Raw genomic sequence first — 10,371 nt, forward strand, 5'->3', positions numbered from 1 at the left:
TCAGGCATCTTCCATGCCCCATGGGGCCTTGTAGCTTCACCTCCTCCTGCACCCTAGTCCTTATGCACCCCAGCCCCTTCCCCCACCCAGTCATGCTCTGCTTCCCCTCTGTTCCCTCAGACAGAAAGGGAAACCCCAGGACCTTCCTAAAACATTCTTACTCTGAAATCATTCGGTCAACCCTGCTCTCTCCAAAATCCGTGCTCATTTTCTTGTCTCTTTTCCTTGAAAACATTCCCTCCACCCCAGCCCAACACCTGTTCTATGGCAATGACTTCTGTACCTGCCTGTCAACCTTGTAGGGTCACAATTTGTTATATAGAATCTTGCTAGATAGCCCAGGCTGGCCTCCAGCTCCACATCCTCCTGCCTCAGCCTCCTGAGCGCCGGAACACAATTGTGCACTAACATACCCAGCATCATGCCTATTTTGAAGGAAAGGCCCGTCCTAATTTTCTGCCCCAGCTTCTGATACACTACTTAGCATTCAATAGGTGCTCAATAAACATCTGCTGAGTGAAAGAAGACATAAATTTTCCATGCCCTTTGGCTAGGTGGTCAAGGTCAGTCATGGGGATGTCATGTGCCCCAGGTCTCACTTCTGTGGTCTTTCTCCTTTAAAACTGCCACTCTGCCTGCTGTAACCATGAAAACACCAGAAAGATCCAGATCAGGGGATGGTACAGAGCACTGGCCAGTCCTGCAATCTGTCAAGGACATCAAAGTCAAGGACAGTCCAAGACATGCCCTGTCAGAGCCAGGGGGAGCCCCCAGGGGGACATATGGGGAAAATTGAGGAAACCATTGATGAATAATAATGAATCAACCTTGGTCCACTAGTTACAACAAATGTATCATATTAATGTTACATTAGTTATAGGACATTGGCTAATAGGGGAAACGCAGTACAGGATACATGAAAATTCTACTATATTTTTAATCTTTATTTTCATTTTTTGTGCTGGTACTGGGGCTGGAACTCAGGGCCTAATGCTTGTTCAGCTTCCTTGTTCTCACCTGATGTTCTACCACTTGAGCCACACCTCCAGTCTAGCTTTTTGCTGGTTACTTTGGAGATGGAGTTTCAGGGACTTTTCTACCCAGGTTGGTATTGAACTGTGATCCTCTAGGCTTCTGCCTTCTGAGTAACTAAAATTATACGTATGAGTCATTGGCACCTGTCTTGCTTTATTTTGTGAAAACATTTTGTTTTTCCTTAAAAATGTCTCAGTATGTAATTCAGACTGACCTGGAATTGCTATGTAGTCCTGGCTGAGCTTGAACTTTCGATTCTTTTTTGCCTCCTAAGGAATCCAAATGCTGGATTACAGGTGTGCACCACCAGGCTCAGTTTAATCCTCATCATTTTTAGAGGCTGAGCAGTATGTAGCTCAGTAGTACAGTACCCACCTAGCATGTGCAAGACTCAATCTTAGTACCACAAAAGAAACAACTAAAGGTTCTGCATTAGAGGGACAAGAAAACAGTAGCTAAAACACATGAGAGGTCCCATAGTGAGCAGAGGATGGCTTCCTGATGCACAGGCAGGCCACAGAGGAACAACGTGGATATGGCATTGCTACTCCAGACCCTCGGCCCTCAGCCTGCCACCATGCTGCTACTCTCTCAGTGTTCTTCTAGTTTATAAATTATATATATAATATAAATACACAAAATATAATATATAAATATTAAATACAAATGTGTTATATAAGCATGAATGTATTATAGAATATATTTATATAAAACATAATATGTATCATATAAATATATAAATACATGCTATTATTATTTTTTTTTTTGCTAGTCCTGGGGCTTGAACTCAGGGCCTGAGCACTGTCCCTGGCTTCTTTTTGCTCAAAGGCTAGCACTCTACCACTTGAGCCACAGCGCCACTTCTGGTCTTTTCTATATATGTGGTGCTGAGGAATCGAACCTAGGGCTTCATGTATACGAGGCGAGCACTCTTGCCACTAGGCCATATTCCCAGCCCCAAAACATGTTATTAAACATAGCAAGTATAGGGCTGGGGATATAGCCTAGTGGCAAGAGTGCCTGCCTCGGATACACGAGGCCCTAGGTTCGATTCCCCAGCACCACATATACAGAAAACGGCCAGAAGCGGCGCTGTGGCTCAAGTGGCAGAGTGCTAGCCTTGAGCGGGAAGAAGCCAGGGACAGTGCTCAGGCCCTGAGTCCAAAGGCCCAGGACTGGCCAAAAAAAAAAAAAAAACATAGCAAGTATATATAAATATGTTTTTATATAAATATATAATATGTATTTATAATATGTAATATATTAAATATATAACCACATAGATATAACATGTAAAATATATAAGTATATGTAACATATATTTGTATGTGTATACATATAAGTTTATGTATATTGTGTTTATACAATATATTTATATATATGAATGTATAAATATATTTAAATAACTAAAGTATGAACAAGAGTAGGTGGGGCGTTTCATAAATCATGGCCATTATTTTGCAATGGGGCCTGTGAGCCAGTGCATGTGAACCATCTTTCAGGAAGCAAGTGGCTTTTTCAGCAACAGGAATCTAGACCTCAAATTCCCTTTCAGTCCTGGCTCCCTCCCTTCTCTCCCTCTACTTCCTGGGCCTCCTTTTTTGATGATTACTGGGAATACAGACTCCATTCTGGATCTGAAGCCTAGTGACCCCAATTTTCTCAGCTTGGTCAGCAGACCACCATGGTGCTGGCTGCCCTCAACTCCTGGGGGGCAACGGCCCTGCCTACTGTGCCAGGTCTGAGACTCCTTGGCAAGGGGTAGGAAACAGATAAGCAGCCTCTGGGGAAACAGACAGCAGCTGGATTTCACAGGGAGTCCTCCACAGGGTGTCCTCCAATCATTCTTCCCAGCTCTGCGTGTGTGTGTGTGGGTGTGTGTGTGTGCGTGTGCGCGTGCGCACGCAGGTACTAGTATTTGAACTCAGGGCCTGAATACTGTCCCTTAGCTTTTTATTTTTTTGTCATTCCTGGGGCTTGAACTCAGGACCTGGGCACTGTGATCTCTTTTGCTCAAGGCCAATGCTCTACCACTTTGAGTTACAGCTCCACTTCCGGCTTTCTGGCAGTTAATTGGAGTCTCACCAGACTTTCCTGCCTGGGCTGGCTTAGAATCATGATCCTCAGATTTCTGCCTCCTGGGTAGTAGCTAGGATTACAGGTGTGAGCCACCAATGCCTGGCTGAGATAGGGTGTTGATATGTAATCCAGATTGGTCTTGAACTTGAGATCCTTCTACCTATCCCAATTGTTGGGATTCCAGGCATGCCCTGTCATGCCTGGCATCTCATCCCAGTTCTAGGTGCATATTATCATTTAATCCTTTGCTGTTCTGAAAGTTTTTACATCCTTGGCCTTGGAGTTAACTCCTTGGCCAGAGATAACTCCATTCACCCCAGATCATTTGATTGCAGGTGAGACCTAAAAGCCCTCAGCCTGGGTTCAAATCTTCCCCTCTACTCCCTTTGTGATCTCTGGTCTAAGCCTTTTGCCTCCATGTGCAAATCTGCAAACAGGGCTAATGACAGTACTAGACTCAGGTTTTGTGGCTAGAATACATGAATGTAAATCTATCTTGTGCTAAGGATGAGAATTGGCCCATACTTATTCCTTGATCAATGGTAATTTCCAAGTGGGTAAGGGTTGTATAAGCCCACTGGGAGAAGAGGGATAGGTCTCAGAGCCCAGTGTTTGAAGAATGAATAAGTGAGTTTCCCTTGCTCAGGAGGCTGCCTTTGTGTGCTGATCCTGTTTGCAGATTAAGCATAATAAAACGAGAATCATTATTATTAGTAATAATAGCAGTGCCAGCACCCCTTCAGGCTAAAACTTTGACCTGTAGATCCCCAGCTGACCTAAAAACAAAGTTTACCATCTTGAATCCTTAGCTTACTTCTTGCCATGGAACCAGGCTCATTGGAGGCAAACCTTTCATTTGTCACTGAGAATGATAAAGGAAGAAAATCAAAGCCCTCTTAAGGCCTTCAGGAGCAGATGAATTAGAGAAGCATCATCTTGCAAAGATTCTTCATTTTATGTTCTTTTTGTCAGTTGTGGGGCTTGAACTCAGGGCCTGGGAACTGTCCCTGAGCTTTTACGCTCAAGGCTATCACCCTACCACCTTGAGCCACAGCACCACTTCTAGTTTTCTGGTGGTTCATTGGAGCTAAGAGTCTCAAGGACTTTTTTGCCTGGGCTGGCTTTGAACCTTGATCATCAGATCTCAGCTTCCTGAATAGCTAGGATGACAGGTGTGAGCCACTGGTGTCAGCTTTCCTTTCTTTCTTTCTTTCTTTCTTTCTTTCTTTCTTTCTTTCTTTCTTTCTTTCTTTCTTTCTTTCTTTCTTTCTTTCTTTCTTTCTTTCTTCTTCCTTCCTTCCTTTTTTTTTTTTTTGCACCAGTACTGAGATTTGAATTCAGAGCCTGGGTGCTGTCCCTTAGCTTACTCACTCAAGACTGGCACTCTACCACTTGAGCCACAGCTCCACTTCTGGGTTTTTGGTAGTCAACTGGAGATGAGTCTCACAGAATTTCTGGCTCAGGCTGGCTTTGAACCTCTGCTTCTTCATATCTTAGCCTCTTGAGTAGCTAGGATTACAGGTGTGAGCCACTGGTGCCAGGAAATTTTCTACTTCCTGAAGCCAAGATGGTATCTTTTCTGTTGTCCTTGCCAGCTGGGGATACTCTCTGGGCTGGACAGTGGGGAAGGAAAGATGAAGTGGACCAATCTTGTATCTTTAGGCACCTTCCAAATTAGGTAGATCCATTCTCCAAATGAAAACCACACATAATTTTGCTAAGACTTTGTTTTCCTGGGGCTCAACCATGAAAAGACAAGACAGGAGCCCTGATCTCATGGGTCTCCCGCACAGGCTGGTGTGGGGCACACAGGTAAATTGCAGGTAAATTTTATGCTCCACTGTATGGGCACCCAGGCCTGCAGCACGTGGTCCATCCAATGAGGCCTGGAAGGAAGCCACACAGCTGGCACCCTGGGGACCATGCTGGTTCCAGCCTCCTGGGCCTCTATCCAAGCCCTCCGGCTGCCTGGAACACCCTGCTCCACCCGCCTGCCTGGTGACTGAGTCCATACGTCACCCCAACACCTTGGGGATGTGCCTGGCCCTTTTTCTGGGTTCTTGCAGCAGCATGCTGTGCATAATTCCATCTCATGCTTCCTCACTGCAGCAGTGGTACGAGATGGCAAGGACCCATGCTGGAATCCTGCCTCCTTTGGGTGGTTGGTAGGATTAAATGGGATAATATGCAAATGACACTTGGCTCAGGGCTGAGCATATGGCGTGGGCTTGATCAGTGTGCACTCCTGGTCCCACCTCTCTCCTCTTGCCAGTGGCTGGATTGGCTTCAATACTACCCCAGCACCTGACTCAGTTCCCTAAACCAGATGGGTCATCACCCTTACCAAGTGGTGTCTATTTTCTAATAAGAAGAGCCAGAAACACGATCCCCTTTTTTTCCTCAACCTTCCCATCTATCAAAGCAAAGATACAAACATAAGGATTTATAACCCCAGGCTAGGGTAAAACTGTCCACACCACTCACAGCCATCTCCTGGACCTGCCAGAGCATACAACAGAATTGACAATCTGTGCAAGGAGTGTTTCCACCTCAAGTGTCAGCACTAAATCCCCCAAGGAAGGCTCTGGAGTTTATGTGCCATGTGACCTTCAAGAGTCTTTTCATCTACTCTTGCCTTTAGCAAGTGACAAATCTCTTCCTACTCCTTGTCAGGGGCCTAGGTGGGGCACAAGGGTGGCCAGTCTGAGTAACCCTTTCCACTCCCCTCTACTCCCCCACGTCTTCCCAGGTCCTTATCCAGCCCCAAATCCCACAGCACATCATCTCTCCTGCTCATCCTTCCAGCACCGATTCAAGCCAGTATCAGTTTGGCCATGATCCAGCCAGGCCAGGGATTCTGCTAGTACCCATAAGTGGGTGACTGTCCCCCTTGTCCCCTTTTTACAAAGTGCCCAGGAAACATTCAGGACCACACCCAAACTCCTTTGCAGCACACAGTGCTATTCTAAAGGCTTACAACCCCCCCCATTTTTCCAGATTAGGGCTCTGAATCAAAATAATCTCCCCCTTCCAGGCTGTGCAGAATCTGCTTGCAAATATCCACAAGGAAGCCTGGGCAGATAAAATTATCTGGGTCTTTCTGGATGTGTTTATGTTGCTAGAAGGATCCCCAGTGCTAGCTAAGCAGGCTGTGCCAGGGTTGTCTGGATCTTGATTCCTTTTTGTACCCTGCAGTCCTACGTGCCTGTGCTGTGATCTCTTCTCTTGCCTCATTCCTTGTGCCAGGGCCAAGCCACCTGTGAGTCATTCCAAACCACCCGCGACCGCAGAAGCTCTGGGGGAACCCACAGGTGGGCTCCCAGCCCTAGAGCGCCTGTGGGGTGGCAGTATGGATGGCAAGAACCAATACCACCCTGAAAGAGGCAAGGGCATAGAGAACTCTGGTTCAATCACAGCCCTGGCTAAGGGATGGGGGTGGGAGTGGGGGGTGGAGAAAACCAAGCTGAGAGAACTTCAAGTTTCACTCCGGCCTCTTCAGTACATTTTTCCTTCCTGACACTATTCCTTATCCCAATTCAGCCCCAGAAGATGCCCTTTTGTTTTGTTCCTTTTAGTGGGTGAAGGAACTTAGGAGGGCTTGTTAGAGGCCAGTCCCTGGTGAGCAGCCTGGATAGCCAGTGCTGGCTTAGCCACCTGAAGCCAGCAGACTCTGTGGGGTCAGGATGCTGTTCCTACCAGTCTGGTCAGACTTCAGGATTTGGGCCAGGAGCAGCTGGAACCTCTCCCTCTCCCAGGGAGTTGGGGACAGCATAGATCAGAGAGAGCAGTTTCTTTTGGAGACACTTTGGTATAGGCGAAAGAGGGCATCCTTCTTTTGCAAAGGGCAACACAGAGGAAGATGGCTAAGAGGAAGAGGCCTAGGACAGATACGCATAGGAGCTCTGGAAGATTCTCAAGTCTTGACATCTCTGGTGCCCTGGTATGAATGCTGGCTCAGAGGAGCTGGAGGGGGTGGGGGGACAAGATAGCTGTCCGGGGCAGGGAAGTCACCTCATAGTCTGTCTGAGCTGGGAGAAACTTTTAGGGATTCCATGAGGCCTGGACTTGTATGTATATGTGTGTGATCCAAATGTTGGTTCTATGTTCGAGTCCCTAGGTTTCTCTATGTGCACCGTGGGCTATGTTAAAAGTGACCCCACTGTGTGTGTGTTTGGTGCTCTCAGAAGGATGGGTGGGAAAGGTGTGTCTATGGGTGTGTGTGTTGTGAGGGTGATTCAGGATATATACTGGGAAGTCCTGTGTAGGAGATGAGGGTAGATTTTTCAAAAAGTGGGGATCCAGATGGATAAGATTGTTAGCAATGTGTAGAGTTACCGGGTGTGCCAATCCCTTTGGAAGGCCCAGAGGAGTAAATATTTAGGGGTGCCCTTGGGTATGGGGGGGCTAGGGTGGGAGATGGGAGAGCAGGCTGAACAGCTTGTGGGGGGAGGTGTGAACCACAATTTAAGAGGCAAAGGGTAGGGTCCTGAGGCTAGGTTTCCTTGGGGTGAGGTGAGGGGAGCAGAAGACAGGGTGCCAGGTGGAGAGGTGGGGGTCGTGGTGGCAAGGATTGTGCAGAGGGGAGGGGTCCTGGGCCTGGAGGGGGGGCATTCGCAGGGGGCGGGTCTGCAGAGTGGGGGGTGGGGATGCCCCAGAGGCTTCTGTCGGGGGTGGGGCGGGAGGAGTCCTAAGGGTCAGAGGTCCTGGGCCTGCTGGAGCCTCTCGAGGAAGGGACACGAGGGGACACGGAGTGGTAACAGGGAGCTCTGCAGCGGCTCCCGGGGAGGGTTTCTGAGGGATCGGGGATGAGGGCGGGGGCCGCGCCCCGAGGATCCAGGGCTGCGAGTGCTCGGGCTCCCAGCGCGGGTCCCGGGGCGAGTCCACACGAGTCGCAGTCCTGTCCGGGGCCCCCCGCGGGCCGCAGAGCGGAGCCGCCTGTCTGAGCAGGCGCCCGGGAGGCCCGGCCCGCGCCTCCCTACCTTCACTGAGCGTGTCGCCATAGCCGTTCCGAGCCTCGCTGTCCCGGACTGCGCCGCTGGATCCCCACCGCGCTGCTCGCCCCGCTGCCCCGGCCCGGCCCCCTCAGCCGCCCCCAGGGACCGCAGCCGCCGCCGGCTCCGCCGCTGCCATTTCATCCGCTGACAGGAGCCGCTGCCCCGCCCCCGAAGCCCAGTCAACCAATTCGCCGCCCCCAGACACTATGGCTCCGCCCACTAGCCAAGAGTGATGGAGTAGATGACCAATCTGGGGTCATTCCGTGAGGAGGGCCCTGGCTACGGTCAGAAGGTTGCTGCCTCTAAGGAGAGAAGCGAATTGAAATGGAGGAAGCGATGATAGATGGCTGCTTTTGCGTATTGAAATGAGAAATCTTGTTGATTAACACCTGGAATGGCCAATAGCTATGTAGAAGGGGGTGTGTCTCTGAAGGAAGGCTGCGGCCCTGAGGAACCCTAGGCAGAGGCCGCCAAGCATTGGGTACTAAGCCCCGCCCAGAGTCGGGCTCTCTGGCCAATAACGAGGTATCCGAAGATGTCCATTATTATCTGTCTCTCACACCGGGGCTCTGGCAACTGTTGGGGCGGGGGTGGAGTGGGGAGCGGGTGTTATGAGGAAGATTGACACCTAGGAATCCAATGATACTGAAGGAGGGTGGGTAAACGAATATTTCCTGACCAATAGGGTCATGAGATTGGTGTGAGGTTCACATCCTGGGCGGTGAAGCGTGAAGCCTGGGTTGAATGAAGTAGGGGCGTGGCCAATAGAAGGGCATGGCTAGATCCACGAGAAGGCGGGATCAGATAAGGGACAGGTTCTCGGGTTGGCTCAGAAAGGGGCCTTACCAGAAAGCGCATCCTCTGAGCCAGGCTGGGTGCGGTGCTCTGGGCGGGGATTGGGTAGGGGATGAGCCTCAGAGTGGCAGGTCGCTTGCCTAGCCTAATCCAGACCCAGTTAAGTATCTTAAAAAAAAAAATTCCCCCCCCCCCCCCAGTTTACTCTGCAGCAAATTCCTTCCTTCAGCCTCTGATCGTTCTGTGATCTTTGCCTTCCAACCACCCTCAAACCCCACCCGCCAAGATTTAGCTCTTCCGTCTCCTCCCGGCCCCCAGCATTGCCCCGGAGGGACCATGCATCTGTGGACAGCTTAAAAAACCTGGATGAATGAATGGATAAACTGTTCTTTTTAACAAGGAAAGGGAGGAATCGTGTAGGAACAGTGAAGGAGAGCCGGCAAGACTTAGCAAAATGGACACATTTCCTCTTTGATGCAGAGACGCCCCCACCCCCACCCCCGCAGAAGCGAGTGGAGCAGGGAAAGGCTGTGTCATAGAAGAAAAGATGACATCATAACTTGAGTATGGGAGTTGGAAGTGGGGATATAAAAGTGAGGGAACAAAGCCCGGCCCTGCTGGCTCAGGCTTGTAATCAGCGACTCAGGAGGCTAAGATCTGGGGATCATGGTTCGAAGCCAGCCTGGGCAGGAATGTCTATGAGACTCTTGTCTCCACCACTTAACTACAAAAAAAGACAGAAGTGGAGCCGTGCCTCAACTGGTAGAGCACTAGCATTGAGCACAAAAGCTGAGAGATGACAGTGCCCAAGCTCAGAGTTCAAGCCCTATGACCAGCAAAAAATTTAAAACAAGATAAAATAAATGAAAGGCACTAACCCATTGATACAGGGTCATCTTTCTGATCTAATTACCTTCCACAAGGCTCAACTTCTTAATTTCCCCTTCCTTTCCTTTCCCTTCCCTCCCTTCTTTCCTTCATTCCTTCCTCTCTTTCTCTCCTTTTTTGTGCTGTTCCTGGGGCTTGAAGTCAGGTCTGGATGCTGTACCCTAGTTTTGTTTCTTTCTTTTTTCTTTTGTCAGTCATGGGGCTTGAGCTCAAAGCCTGGGTGCTGACCCTGAGCTGCTTGTGCTCAAGGCTAGCTCTCTACCACTTGAGCCACAGCACCACTTGCAGCCTTTTCTGAGTGTTTATTGGAGATTAGAGTCTCACAGGCTTTCCTGCTGGGGCTGGCTTTGAATCACGATCCTCAGATCTAAGCCTCCTGAGTAGCTAGGATTACAGACATGAGCCAGTGGCACCCAGCTTCCTTGAGTTTTTTTTTGTGTTTTTTTTTTTTTTTGCTCAAGGTTGACACTCTACCACTTGAGACACAGTTCTACTTCCACCATTTCAGTGGTTAGCTGGAGATAAGAGTCTCATGGACTTTCCTTCCTGGGTTGGTTTTGAACCTCAACATTCAGATCTC

The 10,371-nt window shown here is 49.2% G+C and overlaps 1 protein-coding gene across 1 annotated transcript in view; it reads right to left on the bottom strand.

Annotated features, from left to right (window-relative positions):
* The window catches only part of Evi5l (ecotropic viral integration site 5 like), a 34,475-nt gene extending 26,215 nt beyond the window's left edge, over positions 1 to 8,260 (bottom strand). Inside the window, 1 exon segment of the mRNA XM_048342115.1 lies at positions 8,094 to 8,260. The gene's annotated coding sequence lies outside the window, so the exon portion shown is untranslated.
* Between the last annotated feature and the right edge of the window lie 2,111 nt (positions 8,261 to 10,371).

This window comes from Perognathus longimembris, chromosome 3 (genome assembly GCF_023159225.1).
Source record: "Perognathus longimembris pacificus isolate PPM17 chromosome 3, ASM2315922v1, whole genome shotgun sequence".
Lineage (NCBI taxonomy): Eukaryota > Metazoa > Chordata > Mammalia > Rodentia > Heteromyidae > Perognathus > Perognathus longimembris.